The sequence below is a fragment of the Crocuta crocuta genome, unplaced genomic scaffold (assembly GCF_008692635.1).
Source record: "Crocuta crocuta isolate KB4526 unplaced genomic scaffold, BGI_CrCroc_1.0 scaffold102, whole genome shotgun sequence".
NCBI lineage: Eukaryota > Metazoa > Chordata > Mammalia > Carnivora > Hyaenidae > Crocuta > Crocuta crocuta.
Genome location: NW_027530019.1, coordinates 994,827 through 1,011,209, shown reverse-complemented (window position 1 = coordinate 1,011,209; position 16,383 = coordinate 994,827). Strand labels below are relative to the sequence as shown.

The following is a 16,383-nucleotide window of genomic DNA, read 5'->3' as shown; positions in this document are numbered from 1 at the left end:
CTCAGATAGTAATCATTAATTTTTCAGATCCCAAGAAGGTTTTTATAGTATAGAATCTAATCTGTGATGAGTCAATNACCAAGCTCTTAGCTCTTGATAGTGATAAAGCTATTAGTTCTCAAATTTTCAAAAGTATTTAGAATTTTATGTGAATAGAAGCATTTTTTTCTGAGGAGTTTCAAAATCATTGATCTTTATTTTGTTTTTCTTTTTATTCATATTTTTATTATTTAGAAAACGATATTTGGAGAGAATGGATTTGTCACCATTCAGTTAAGGCCCCCCCCCTTACTTTGCCTACAAAAAAAGTATTTATGTAGAAAAATATATAGGTATTGGGTTTTATGTGGAAAAAAATAGGTATTGGGTTTTTTTGTACCTATCTAGTTCAACATACAATCTGTTTTAGCAATCTTAAGATTCATGTATCAAAAACCAAACTGGTGATCTGCTCCTTCTCAAAACCTTCCTTATGTCAACTAACGGCAACTTCATCATTACAATAGAACAGGCCAGAACGCATAAGATCACTACTGGGTCTTCTTGTTTTCACACTCCACATCCAATCAATCAGAAATTCCCTTTTGAGTTTATTTTTACTTCCCCTCCTCCCACTGTGGCTTAGACTACCATTATTTCTTATCTACATACACTACTAAAATGACCTCCAAAAAAATTCTCTTTCCTTCTATTCTTTTTCTTTCATTTTTATATTTTCAAAGAATAGTCAAAATAACACTCTTAAAACATGAGTCAAGGGGCGCCTGGGTGGCTCAGTCAGTTAAGCGTTCAACCTCAGCTCAGGTCATGATCTAAAGGTTCGTGGGTTTGTGCCCGGCATCGGGCTCTGTGCTGACAGCTAGCTCAGAGCCTGGAACTTGTTTCAGATTCTGTATCTCCCTCTCTCTCTGACCCTCCCCTGTTCACGCTTGCGCTCTCTCTCTCTCTCTCTCTCTCAGAAATAAATTTTTAAAAAAATGAGTCAAATCATCTTACTCTTCTGCTCAAAACCTTACCATAGTTCTACGTTTTACTCAGAGAGAAAGCCAGAGGCTTTACAAGGATCTACAAGGCTCTCTGTGCTCTGCCTCCTCTCCCTATAACCATTCCTAATCCTGCTCCATGATCTGTCTGACTTCCTCCCCTCTCTCATTCTTAACCTTCTTGCTGTCACTTGAACATGCCAGGCACTTTCCTATTGAGAGAACAACCCAAACAAGTGTGCTGCACATAAGCAGGTGCTCAATAAATATTTATTGAGTTAAATTGAACTGAAGTTAGCTTACAATTGGTAGCTATTATGATAAGATTTAGTACTTGGGATTACCATCTTTCTTTTACTTGAGTTGTATCTCATAGTATCCACCAATGCACAAACTCCTTTCCTCTGTCAGTAATGTGGGCTTGGGAGAATTTCTATGGTATATTTTTGAGAGGTAAATAAGACTTAGAACACTATAAGTGTCTTAATTATTAAAATTATGGACAAGCATGGTGTTTAGAGAATTGACCAACATAGGAAGACTTTTCTAATTCTGCGAAATGATTTGCCATAATTGTCCAATTGTCCATGGTTAAATCAGAGATTTATGAGGAAGTAGGCTCCAGGACACCATCTTCCTAATTTAAATTTAGTGGAGAGTGAGAAAGATAAATTGTTAAATAAGTGCATAGCTACAAGCTTTAATTTATGCAGTTTATTCACAAACATGATAGTATTGGCAAATAGCCTGAATGGCAAGACCTTTATTCTGATCATAAATTGTACCACTGTTTACAGAAATTTGAAAATGGTTGTATAACTTTTTTGAGATGATATTTCATAGGAATAAGTCATTTTGTTTTTCAAAGGAATTTATACAGTGAAACATCGTGGTGGACTCTCTGATGGGCATGTAAGAATATATGTTTATTTTTGCCTCTGCTTACAGTACTTCTCATGGAACATTAAATTTCTTTATTTGTGAAGTTAGTGTTCCCAAAGGACAATATGAGTAATATGCAGAAATGCATTTCTTTTGAAGTTTTTATTGTGTTGACCAACAATTTGTTTATAATAACTATGTTTTAATTATTAGTACATCTTCCAATTAAGGTTAACAAATTCATTTTTGATTAAAAATTTTCATTTACAGAGTAAAAGATTTTGTTTATTTAAATATTTATTTATTTTTTATATATATATATTTTTTATTTCAAGGAGAGAGAATATTTNGGGGGGTCACAGTTTAGTACCTAGCAGTCATGATAAAGGTACATTTATATTATATCCTGTTACCCAATGCATTGTGTCTGATATTCACTAAAATACTTCAAGGCATATTAAAAGGCAAGAAACCTGACAGACTAAAGAGATAAAGCAAGTGTCAAAACCAAACTCAGAGATGACACAGATTTTGGAATTATCAAATAGGGAATTTAAAATAACTATGACTCATATGTCAAAGTTTCTAATGGGAAAAAATGAACAATAAATCTTAGTAGATGGGTAACGTAAGCCGAGAAATGGGAACTCTAAGAAAGAACCAAACGAAATGCTAGAAATTAAAAACTGAGACATAAATTCATAATGTATTGATGGGCTCATCAGTAGAATGGACAAAGTCAAGGCAAGGATCAATGAGCTTGAAGATATGTTAATAGAAACCTACACAACAAAAATGTAAAGAGAAAAAGCCCAGAACAGAGTATCTAAGAACTAAGGACAAGAGACCAAATATAACAAAAGATGTTCCCATAGCTCTTATGGGTTAGGAAATATAAAAGGTTTTCGAAGCTATGAACCAGAAAACATGGACAAAAACCAAAACATATAAGTCACAACATCATAAAAAAATGCAGATTGAGGAGGAAGAAACAAAGCTGTCTTCGTTTGCAGATTACAAGATTGTCCATGAAGAACCTCACACAATTAACAAAAACAAAGCATCCTTGAACAAATAGTAAGTTATTTGCAGTATCACAGAATATAAGACTGATATACAAAAGCCAATTGGTTTTCTATATGCCAGCAATGAATAGTTGCATTTTTAAGTCAAAAGCATACTATTTATATTAGCACCAAAAAAATTTACATACTTAGCTATAAATCTAAAAAACATATGTAAAGGGTCTATATGTGGAAAAAACTCAAAATTCTGATGAAAAATCAAAGAAGATCTAAATAAAGGGACACATTTTTTTCATTTTCACATATTAGAAGGCTCAGTATTGTTCAAATGTCAGTTTTTCTTACCTTGTTCTATGGATTAAGTACAATCCAACTCAAAAAATCCCAACAAGGTATTTTGTGGATATTTACAAACTGATATTTAAGTTTTTATGGAAAGGCAAAAGGCCCAGAATAGCCAACAGAAGATTGAGGAAAAATATAGTTGGAGGACTGATGTTACCCAACTTCAAGACTAACTTATCCCAGTACTACACCGCAGTAATCAAGACAGTGTGGTGTCAGAGTAACAATAGTCACAAAGATCAATAGAAGACCATGTATGAGAAAATTAGGCTACCTTGAGTTTGGTGATAGGTTTTTAGATACAGCACCAAAAGCACAATCCATGAAAGAAAAATATTAATAAGTTGAATGTTATTATAATTCAAAACTTGTGCTCTGTGAAAAGACACAACTAACAAATTAAACAGTAAAGTCATAGACTATGATAAAATATTTTAAGACATAAATCTTAAGAAGTTTTATCTAAAACATACATAAAAGTTCTAAAACTCAAAAAAACAAAACAGAAAACAACACAAAGAAAGATCTAAAAGATCTCAACATCTCACCAAAGATATACAGATAGCAATTAAGCATCCAAAAAGACTATCAACATCATTCCTCACTAGTGAATGTAAATTAAAACAATCAGATATCCCTAAGCACCTATTAAAATGGCTAGTTCTAGAAAGTAAGGGAGTGCTTAAAGACACACACAAACAAAAAAGTAGCAAACCCAAACCCACATTCATAAGGGGATGGCAAAGTGGCATAGGAGCCAACTGAAAGATCTCCTAAATGGACAAAGCTAGAAAAAATTGACAACAAAATAAAATATTATTTGATTATAATCCAAAGTATAAGGAAAGTATCTATGAGTTTATACTGATATAAGTAAATAATTGAATAAATTAATAAATGGGGAGAAAATACACAAATCTCTAATGCAGAAATTTTATAAATAATTTGTGAAGATGCTCCACCCTAAAGGAGAGGCTGTGTAATTATCTATTCCTGAGCTTTGACTGTGCATATAGTCACATTCTTAGATAGAATACAGTATCTTAAAAAGTGAGAGGGGTAGTTACCTTACACGGGGGAAAACTAATAAACACTATTTGAGCCAAATGATCAAATTCAACATCACCAGTTATAAATCAAATTGATAGTATGTACCTGTGATAGGATATGATGAAATTGACACTGTACCTCTAATTTTTCTCTCAAAACCCATAACTCTGCTCTCATCATGAGAAAAGCATCAACAAATTGCAATATGGGAACTCTTTGTATGATCTCAGTTTGCTAAATCTAAAACTGTTCTAAACTATGATGAAGTTTAGTTAAAACTTGACTGCAGTAAAAAAAAATGCCCAGTATAATCCACATTTTTATAATCCTTTATTATTTAATATGTTTATTTTTCACTCTGTTCTGCACTGTATTATATTGATAATTATAATGCTCCCAAATTAAATATGTATATCCAGGGAACATTTTCATGAATAAAGCCTTTTGCTGTTATTAGGTTTATTTCTTTAAGATATTTCCTTAGAAATGAAATTATCAAGTCAATAGTTAGTATCTTTGTCTTTTGAAAGATAGATTGTAGAAGATTTAGGTATGATAAGATACAGGTTAAATCTTAGAAGTAATTCAGTATTCATAAACTGATAAAATAAAAACATTTTCTATAAACTGCATTTTAGAATGCTTCTATAAACATAATTAAAATATACCCAGGCAACACTAAGCAGTATATCTAACTAATAATACATATAATCCCTTGTAGATGAGTTTTGTATTCTCCAGCTGTCTGTGAAATTAGAATGTGTACAGACAGCTGAAGAATGAATACTGCTCTTTGTGTTCGTCAGCAGTTTCTTAGGAGTTATAGATGAAAAGGATTTACCCATCTCTGGATTCATTATATCATTATTAATATTTTCACCAGCTTTATAATGTCCACTCCAAATCCTTAAAAGTTTTGAGAAATCACTGTTCTTTGATGAACGCTGAAAGCATAAACTAAGACTAATGTTAATCTATTGTTTAATTTTAATGTCTTTAACAAAGATGCAAAGACCTTGAGAATGTCTGAGTCTGGGGCCACCTGGGTGGCTCAGTGTGTTAAGCATCTGACTTCAGCTCAGGTCACCATCTCGCATTTGTGAGTTCAAGCCCTGCATCAAGCTCTGTAGCAGAGCCTAGAGCCTGCTTTGGATTCTGTGTCTCCCTCTCTTGCTGCCCCTCCCCTGCTCCCGCTCTATCTCTGTCTCAAAAATAAATGAACATTAAAAAAACATTTTTAAGAAAGAATGTTTGAGTCTGAAGGTGAGGTTGAGGCCATTTAGTTCATTGTTTTTCAACTTTCAGCATTTCTTGGAAGTTCTTGCAGACATCTTCTGCAAATATCTTACTTGCTTTTTACTTAAAAGTACATCTGAAACAAATTAAAGTTAGTAAATAAAACACCACATGAACCTAAATATGTTAATGTCCCATATGACATATTAGTGACCATCATCAAGTTAATTTGAGTTGCCAGTCTAATACTTTGATGGAATTCTGAGAACACCACTCCAGTTATCTTCAGAAATATATCTGAATACCTTATAAACGTATTGTAGATTGAAGAGCACATAAAGTATCATCATTTCATTTTGTAATAAGAGTGGGAAATATACTACTATAGCCCATATGTGTCAAACCTAATTAAGTGACAGTCTAGATATAATAGTGAATTGTGTTTTATTCCATTGTAGTTCTTTCATACATCAAAGTTGGTTGCTACTTTGTTCATCTGGTTCAGGTTAGTAGATTTCTCTGGTCTTTCATAGATTATTTGTTTTTCAAAGGTATCACTTGCAAATAATTGTATACAAGTCAGTATTTTACTCTTTTTTTTAATGTTGATGTATTTCTGAGAGAGAGAAAGAGAGAGAGACAGAGCACAAGTGAGGGAGGGGCAGAGAGAGGGAGACATAGAACTTGAAACAGGCTCCAGATTCTGCACAGTCAGCACAGAGCCTGACACGGGGCTCAAACTCAGAAATCTTGAGATCATGACCTGATCTGAAGTCAGATGCTTTAACCGACTAAGCCGTCTAGGCGCCCCAATATTTTACTATTAATTCTGGATACCAGTATGAATATTGTTTTGTAATATTCAATATTATTATTACAAGAGTATTTTGGATGCTGAAGGAGACATAATATTTGTTCCCTAAGTACTATGGCATACTAGTTGCTTATTCAGTTTCTACTCAGTCCTTCTTCCTTAAATGAACCAGGTTCAGGGCAACTGAATATTTTTCAGAAGAGACACTCAATCAGCTGAAAAATATTCATGTTTCCCAGCCTTCCTAAAGATGAAAGGGGTTTCTGCTGGGGATTTCAATGGAAGTCACTTTCCTATCGCAGACACTACTCTGCATCCCTTCCTCTTTCTTTCCTAAGCCTGGAATGTGAACGTGAGACAGCTATTTTGCATGATGGCCATGAGAATAAAAGCTATATATACCCTAAGGACTGTCAGTAGAAACACTGAAAGTACCCAGCACTTTAGTGACATCATTAAACCATTCCACTGGTCCTAAACTGCCTACCTCCAACCTTCTTGTTAAATGGGAAAGATAAACTTTATTTGGGAAAGTTGAATAGTTAATTTGTTTGGTCTTTCTTACATGTAATTACTTGAAAACTACGAAAATTACTGGTGGAGTTGAACCTCCTCATTTTGTAGAGAAAGTAACTAAGTCTTACTCCTCTCCTTCACTTTGCAACACCTTATCCAACATTACTCTTTATGTTGTCTAAAATCAGCTGAAATAGTTACTGCCTGTAAATAATATATGTATATAATACAAATATATAATAAATAAATATAAATTATATATTTTATTTACTGCCTGTCTTCCACACTAAAATGTAAGTTCCATGAAGTTAAGGACTCAATCTTTCTTGTTTATTTCTATATCCCTAGCACCTAGAATAAGGTTTCATATAAAGAGACACTCAATATTCCCGAGTAAATAAAAGAATCCATGAGACCTTAGAGGGGTTCTGTGATTAGATCAAGATGATTAAAATAGGAGTTAAAATCCAATCTCCTGATAACCAGCTCAATAATCCCTTATTATGCTACTTGATGCTATGGGACTCTTTGAAGTCCCAGGATAGCAATGATAATTCTATACACAAATACACAAATTTAAATGAAAACATATTACAATTCACTTAATCTATTCTTCATGTCCTCAAACTCTTGTAACATTTCTTGAGACTTGTCTCTCATATAATTCTATTTTTGTTACTTTTTCTAAATTGCCTTGACTAGAAGCTCTAGTCAAGGGATCTAGTTAAAGGGCTCTATACACAGATCCCTTTCTTTGAAAAATCACAAAACACATTAGCATATTAAAGATTTTGATATGTACTATAATAAAAAAAAAGGTCCCTTTAACTTTACCTTAACACTTCCCAAGTTTACTTTCTTTCAGAATGCCCTGCCTATCTTCATTTTGTGGCTAACCTCTACTAAAAATTTCAAGGAATTAATGTTACACTTTAAAAAAATATGGGTCTTGACCACTGTACTTGTAGTTGGGTATCAATTAAAGCCTTGGTGAGGAGTGCCTGGGTCACTCACTTGGTTAAGCATCTGACTTTAGATTAGGTCATGATCTCATGGTTGGTGAGTTCGAGGCCTGCGTTGGGCTCTGTGTTGATAGCTCAGAGCCTAGAACCTACTTTGGATCTGTGTCTCCCCTCACTCTGCCCCTCCCCCGCTCATGTTCTGTCTGCCTCTCTCTCTCTCTCTCTCTCTCTCTCTCTCTCTCAAAAATAAGTAAACATTAAAAAGAATTAAAAAATGGTACCTGGACAGCTCTGTCGGGTAAACATCCAACTTCAGCTCAGGCTCAGGTCATGATCTTGCAATTTGTGAGTTCAAGCTCCACATCCAGCTCTGTGCTGACAGCTGAGAACCTAGAGCCTGCTCCAGATTCTGTGTCTCCCTCTCTCTCTGCCCCTTCCCCACTCATGCTCCCTCCTCCCCCTCTCTCTCTCTCTCTCTCAAAAATAAACATTTGTTTTTTTTACATTTTGATGTGCATTGGTATCTGAGGATTAAAAATCCAACTCTATACAAGTGTTTTCTTACTGGGCTAAATCTCCTAGCTGTTGGATTCATGCAAGTCATTAGTTCAATGTAAGAACTTCTGGATCACTTTCTCCTGCTCATGCTAACAGTGCTAAAATACAGCCTATTTTCCTTTCACACAAAGATGACAACCGCAGCTACCATCACCATCACCATCATTATCATCATCATCACCGTCACCGTCACTGTCACATCATCACCACCACCATCATCATCATCCTTTTTGAGTAGTAAAGTTGGAATTACAGTATTTTTAAACTAGTATTATTTAAACAAATAAACATTTATCTTTTAAACACAGTTCTAATAAAATTATTTTAAATGATCAGGGTGAAATGTAAGGTTATAAAGTACAGTTTTCCTTAACCTCAGTGATTCTAAAAGTCTGTTTAAATTCTTGCTCACAGACACAAATACACATACAGTCAGACACACACACTTTTTTTACATAATAGATATATGTATTCTTTAAAAAAAAATCAAACTTTTCCTTAACTGGCTTGCTTCATCACAGCCTTAAAAAAGAAGTCATCATGGCTTTTTCTGATTCCCTTGTAAATGAGAAAAGATTCAAAAGGCATCAGCTTACTGAGGGAGAAGACTCTTGACTAGGCCATTTTAAAGTTTATAGGTTTTAAAAAGTAGGTAGTCAATGTATTTTAAAACAGTATAGTAACATTTTTTTGTAGGCCAACAATGATTTTTTAGAGAATATTATAAATGTAAGTGATAAATCATTAAAGTCTACTCCTGAAACCAGTATTACCTATATTACACTATATTTTAATTAACTAGAATTTAAAAACTTTTGTGAATCAAAAATAAATCAAATCAAGTAATAAGACTCAGCATTTCTACTTCTATATAATTCATGAAGGAAAAATTAAAAGAATAAAAAATAAAACATTATCCTTGATCTTCATAAAATTCTAGATGCACCCAACCTTGTTCTCTGTATTAGTCTGTGAATTGCCTTCATTATGTATTATTTAGGAAGTTGTGTGTATGCTGTAACATCATATAGAGTGAAAGAAGAAAAATAATACAATTTATATAACTTTATTTCAAACAAGCACATACATTTCTACTGTCCGGAGAAAGAAAAAAGAATATTGTTGATCTTTAGATTAACAGATGAGAATCTCCAGAGATTTATTTTCTAGGATATTGTTAGAAGGTTGTTAATCAGACACATCTGAGGTTAAATCCACCATTCTCCCAAGTTCAAAATGGTGAGTTATTTAAGGACTTTTATTCTTGGCTTTTCTTTGTTTCAGTGATTCTGCCCAGAACCATGGCTTTAAATACCAACTAATTACACCTAAGTGCACATCTCCATTCTTAACCTCTGCTGAGTTTCAGACTTCTATATCTAAGTGCTTCCTTGTACATTCACCTTTCTTTGGAAATACAATGGACATATTAAGCTCAAGATTTTCTAAATAGAAATCTTAATTTCTACATGCTGCCCCACCACTGTTTTCCTTTGTTTCCATTATTTCAGAAATGCCCAAACTCAGTTGCTCAGAACCACAACCAATCACAGTTTTAATTTCCCTTTCTTCTTACATTCCATATCCAATGTATTAATAAGTCCCGTGAGTACTTCTTCCAAATATATTCAAGCCTGACAACTTGAAACCGCCTGTACTAATAAACCCTGACCTAAGTCACTTTTACTTCTCTTTTGTTCTATTGCCTGTTTTTATGGGTCTCCTAAGTCCGTTCTTGTCCTCTCATGTCCCTTCTTCATATAACCAAAGTAGTCTTTGCAAAGAGTAAGTCCTGTTGAATCATTCTGCTGCTTAAGCTCTTCAGTGGCTTCACAGGTCAGTGAGAAGAGTGTTCTAGTCCTTACCATGGCCGCAAGTCCCTACATGATCTGCTTCCTGCTTATCTCTCTGAGCATATCTCCTAATGTAATTACTGTACATTTATGCAGCCTTGGGGTTTTTTTCGTTTAATTTTTTTTTCTGTCCCTTTAACACACCATGTTCATTTCCTCTTGGGACCTTTGTGCTTGTTATTTCTTCTAACTCTTATATTCTCACTTACTGTCTCATGGTCATCACTGAAGACTCAAATCAGTGGTGTTTCTCAGAGAGGTTGTCTCTGATCACATTAACTCCAGTAGGATCCTGTGCACACAAGTCCTTTTATTCTGTTGCACTGCTATACCTACTTATATACATGTTCGCCCTCTATGTCCGTTTGAATATATCTTTGAGGTCAAGGAATTTGACTATTGTGTATCCCCAGTGCTTAACAAAGAACTCATAACAAGTGCTCTATAAGAACTTGTTGACTGTGAATAAATATAGATTGTTACACTTAATTCTCATCTTTCTCTAATCTCTTCTTTCAAATCACTTTTCTTCCACATTAAACTTCTCTAAACCTTGACTTCTTGTGTTCAAGAGCACAAATAGCTTCCTCAAAGAATAAAGTTCCAAATTCTTCTTCCTGAATTTCAAGATACTAATTTCCTTAACCCACTTTTCTTATATGAACTTTTTTATCACTCTTCCCCAAAATGAACTCTCGCCATAACACTAACTCCCCTGTCCCTGAGAAAGTGTCTTTCCCGTGTCTTATTTTTGCTATACCCCTCCCCTTAGGAATTCTTACCCAATTGCACATGGTTCAATTTCCCTTATTTCACAAAGCACTACTCTAGCCTATAGAAAGCTCTTTCTTTTCTGCCATATGTAACTTATTTTTTATATTGTCATGAGGTTGCTATCACATATTCTTATCCTGTTTTATTTATCTGNGCCCGACGCGGGGCTCGAACCCACGAACCGCGAGATCATGACCTAAGCGAAAGTCGGACGCTTAACCGACTAAGCCACCCAGGCGTCCCTGCTATCACATATTCTTATCCTGTTTTATTTACCTGTGTCTAATCCCCTGAAAGTAAAGATTGAATCCGAATATTAAATCATCCCCTTTATCTCCTAGCTGGATGTTCCACAGGTACTGCATCTGTTTGATTCTAGTTTCACTAGACAGAAAAATATTTATGTTCTGTAAACACTTATTTACTATAAAAAATATATACATTATAAGAAAGCAAGGGTAATGAACAAAAGGCAACTGACATTCAATCTCACTGTCAGGAAAACAGTGGAGTATAATGGTAAGGATTGTGGATAACTATAGTCACATAGCAGGGGCCTTTTACTGTATAAACATGAAAGAGCAGTGTTCACTGACTTCCTTTTTTTTTTTCAAGAAGAACCAGAAATGCATATCTTTTGTCTTAAATCATGCAATTTTTAAATGTTTAACATATCTGAGGCCCAAATTTGCAATCTTCATTTTGTCCTTCTGCAATGCTGACTCAGAGAATGTCCAGTATCATTAATTAGCTGAATTCCAGGAGTCTGCAATTTATTTTGCCCACTTTATCTTCATTTTTTATTTTCACTTAGCAACTATTCCTCTTGTTTCTCCTCTCCACACTATTCTTAAAAATTTACCAAAGATTTTAAAATGATAAATATTTTCTGATGATGAAGATAATATACATCTCTGTAGAAAACTTAGAAAATACTAGAAAGTATTAACAAAAATGTAAGAATAATTCTACATATTGCTATCTTCATGTTCTTTTTATATTTAGTCTATGGCATACTTAATTAACGTATAAGTCACTGGATTTATTTTTCATTAACTAAATTCTCAATGAAATTAAAAACTCTTGATAAACATTACTTAAATGTCTGCATAGATTTCTGTGTGGATATACCATATCTAATTATTTAATTAAGAATTAATTTTATTTATTTATTTATAATTAATTATGATTCATTTGCTTATAGAGCTACATCTCTATCATTGGACAATTAGATTGTTTCCAGTTTTTATCCCTATAATGAGTAATTTTTCAATGAACATTTTTGTACATAAACTGTGTTTTGAATTATTTTATTAGAAGTGAAGTTAACAGATCTCAACATACAAATATTTTTGAGGTCAAATTGATGTCCAAAAGCATTTTGCCAATTTACAATGCTGCCAGTGATTTGAGAGTTTATATTTTACTGTATCCAGAACATTTGGATAATCTCATTAAAAAAAACGAAAAAACCCAAGGCAGTTGATGATTCTTTGTCTCTATCCTCTCCTCAGGTCTTCTGTTTCTGCAGATGGCCTTTATTTCTATTTAAAGTGAAAATTGAGGATTCGTATCTCTTTCTCTTCAGTTACCCATACTCATTCTTATTCCTTTCCACTTGCCTCAATAAAAGAAATTACCTTTTGTTTTCAGCGAATACTTCCCCTTCTACTTTACCACTCATCTTTACATATCCTCCAAGAACATGCTTTCAAGGCCATACCTCTACCTTCAGTGCTTTTAATATCTTCCTTTCTCGGGTTCTTTCTTCATAGCTTATAACTTTCCTTGAATGTATTGTATTAAAAAAGCCTTTTGTCATACTCATTTTCTCTTCTAGTTGCACTCTTCTTTTCTTTTCTTTTACAGCTAACTTTCTTTGAGTGGTTTTAACTCCCCACCTTTAATTTCTCCAATTCTAAGACTTTCCTGAACATCGATGTCCTTACTTTTCTGGGACAAGTTTTGCTCAGATCACCAGCGATCTACTGTATGTAAATGCCATGCAGGTGTACTTTTCTAGAGATAGGAGACAGACAGATCTAAGGAAATCACAGCCGAATTTCAATCTCAACAGGATTGCCAGTTGTGGCCAGGAATTGATAGAAATGAGAGAGAAAGAATACTGATACAGACAGAAAGTGCACTGAAGATAGTAATAATAACGATGACCTACCATGAGTACTTTGAGGCAGCAGAAACCAAACATAATAGCAGGAAAAGTAATCAGGGAGAGACCACTGCAGTGACAGATAGGGGACCAGAAAATAGCTGAAATGAACAAGTCTGATTTTTTTATTCATTCAGTTACTTAATTAACTCATATTAAACACTTCTTACATGTTAATCACAGGGAATATAGTGTTTCAAGGGGTAGATAATTCATTGTCAGTATCAGTAGAAGCAAGAAATTTGTAGTTTGCAAAAGCTGCAGAAGTAGTTTGATCAGGGTCTTCAGTGGACTTAGGGGAGAAAGATGATAGTGACTGTGGCATAAATGGATCCCAGTATCATCAACAACAGAGAAGGAAACTGAAACTCATTTTGGAATAATGTAAAGCATGGAAGAAGGAAATACTGATGTTGAAAGAAATAAGGAATTATAAGAAATATAGAGGTAAAATCAGAATCAGTAGATGTTTCAAAGGTGGTAGTGATGAGGCTGGAATGCTGAGACATTTATTCCAATGAAAGTTCCTTTGGAAAATGCCAGTGGAAATCACAATCAATCTAAAGTTTTATTCTGTTTTAAATAAAGATTAGATCATTCCAATACAGTCATTTGTTTGCTTTAAAAGTATTCTCTAATACAGGGGATAAAGTCTTCATAAAATATTCAAATAAGTTATGTTGATATATAGATATTAGTTTCCATTTTGGAATTGTAAAGCTAATGCAGACTGCATGACATCAGATCAACTCAGATTTCAAGATTTCTTTGACCCCAACAGATGTAACATACTAGAATATCCTGGTGTAAATAAAAAGGTCTAGACATAGTGTTCTACATCACAAGATTTCTTGATGGAGCCTATCGAAATAAATCAGAAGTACATCCATCAAATGTCACTTGAAATATTTCGGAGTATAATCTCTCAAGAGAAAATAATTTCCATTCTAATTAAGTTTCCTGAATTTGAAATCCAGCCAGAACAAGACAAATATGATCAGAGTCTTCTTTATTAATTTAAGATTGTGATGATATGTCCATGTGAAACTGGATCGCTGCAAGGCTGACCAGATAGTTTACCTTTCTTCAGTCCCATTCCTCCCAGCTAAATCAATAGAGTGGCAATTCCCACTGATTTCCAAGCTATCCACAACGGTCAGACTAGGTACACTGCTGTCCAGTGACTTTGTTATATAATCTGAGAGCATGCTTAGGGAAGCAGGCAGTAGGCATGATCTGGTGTTGGGAAACTGGAAGTTGAGGGGCTGCCTTGAAGTCTAGGTCAGGCAGGAAGTCATGTGTGCAACCTACTTGGCTGTGAATGGGAAGGGATTTAGTGACTGAAGATCTGTCTGAGAGCTGCTTTGGTGGTTGTGGGGTAATGAGAAAAGTTAGATAATGAAGTTTCAGTCTGAGATAGGGAGTGCTTAGTATTTAGACCTTGGAAGCACATAAGGAAGAAAAGATAACGTGAAGTAGAGATGACCTTGAGCAGTGACATAAAAGGTCAAAACAACCTTACAACCTCAGTGGGTCTTTAACATGAATATCCACATACCTAATAATTCTTAATGGATTGGTTAACAGATTGATTGGTTTACTTGCCAAATGCAAACCTTACAATTACTCTTTTAAATCTTGCAGGTTCAATAAGAAGACCTTTGTCTTGGAGAAACTGAATTTTCCTGCTGAGATGATAGACCATACTTGGTTCTGTTTCCGGTTTGAAACAGTGCCATATTTATCAAACAACACTTTTAGGTATCATCAGAGGAATTTATGGGATCTTCAGTTTTCTTATTTGTAAATGATGCAGTATTTAATATATCCAAAGGAACTTATGCAAATAAATGCACATTATACATAATAATTTGGAATACAAACATGAGAAATCTCATTTTAATTTTTATCCATATGAACTGTCCTCTTGCAAAGTATAAGTGAAAGAATATATCTTCATGTAAATATTTTCAATAAAAAAATGAACAAACCATCTTTCCAGTGTTTGCTGGATTAACTCTATTTTGTTTGCCTTCAGGTTGTTAGGGATATTACCACATTACTTTCACAAAGTAACATGCTATTTTACAGAACTTAAAATATATTTATAAAATAGGTTACTCTAAGGTTTATAGAAGAACCTTAAAATCTTGAAATCTCAGGTTCTTGTTCTTTTTCTGTTTGTTGGTTTACTTATTTATTCTGAGAGAGAGAGACAGAGAGAGAAAGCAGAGCTGGGGAGGGGCAGAAAGGGAGGGAGAGAAAGGACCCCAAGCAGACTCAGCACTGTCAGCACAGAGTCTGACAGGAGCTTGAAACCACAAACCGTGAGATCATGACCTGAGCTGAAATCAAGACTCAGATGCTTAACTGACTTAGCCACCCAGACGCTGCTCTTGGGTTCTAACTCTTAAAGCAAATGTTCCTCTCACATACCTCAAATTATATCATTGAGAATAGACCCTATATTTTCATGGTTCTGAGCATAAATTTTGAATTAATCAGTTTGCTGGGTTTATGCCCTAGTTTTACTACTTGTTAGCTATGATACCTTGGGCACATTACTGAACCTTTATGATGCCTCGTTTTGTTCATGCAAAAATATAATAGTAATTCCAACCTATAAGTGTTGTGAGGATTAATGAAATGAGGAAAACATTAAAGCAGTAACCTACAGGGATGCCTGAGTGATTCCATCGGTTAAGTATATGACTCTTGATTCCAGCTCAGGTCATGATCTCAGGATCTTGAGATTGAGCCCAGTGTTGTAGGGCTCTGTGCTAGGCCTAGATTGCTTATGATTCTCTCTTCCTCTTTCTCTGCCCCTTCCCTGCTCATGCGTGCACGTGCACACACGCATATACAGGGCTCTCAAGAAACAAAATAAAACAAAGCTAGAAAAAAAACCAGTAACTTACATAGTAAGTGTTAGATAGTCTTAGAAAAATCTCTCTAGGGGAAATAGATATTCCAAGGGCCTTGGAATTGAGGTATTCCTGAGTGGAAATCATAAGAGAAATGATTCATATGTGTTGGGCAATGATTGTATGACACTGACACATGAAGCTCCCTGCTTCAGGGTAGAGGTATTAAAAATAGAGGGTGTGCTGTTACCCTTGACACATTAAGCAGATTGAAATTGCACAAATTATAATACATGTAAGTGCTGAGGGAGCACACGGCAAGCTGACAGCCCCTCCCCAAGGGGGATTTGT

At 34.5% G+C, this 16,383-nt stretch overlaps 1 long non-coding RNA gene across 12 annotated transcripts in view; it reads left to right on the top strand.

Moving 5' to 3' along the window:
- The window catches only part of LOC144231822 (uncharacterized), a 117,943-nt gene extending 102,782 nt beyond the window's left edge, over positions 1-15,161 (top strand). For all 12 annotated transcript variants that reach the window (XR_013335194.1, XR_013335198.1, XR_013335202.1 and 9 more), the window contains one exon: positions 14,813-15,161. This is a non-coding gene — a long non-coding RNA (uncharacterized LOC144231822). The remainder of the gene's footprint in view (positions 1-14,812) is intronic.
- Positions 15,162-16,383: the final 1,222 nt, after the last annotated feature.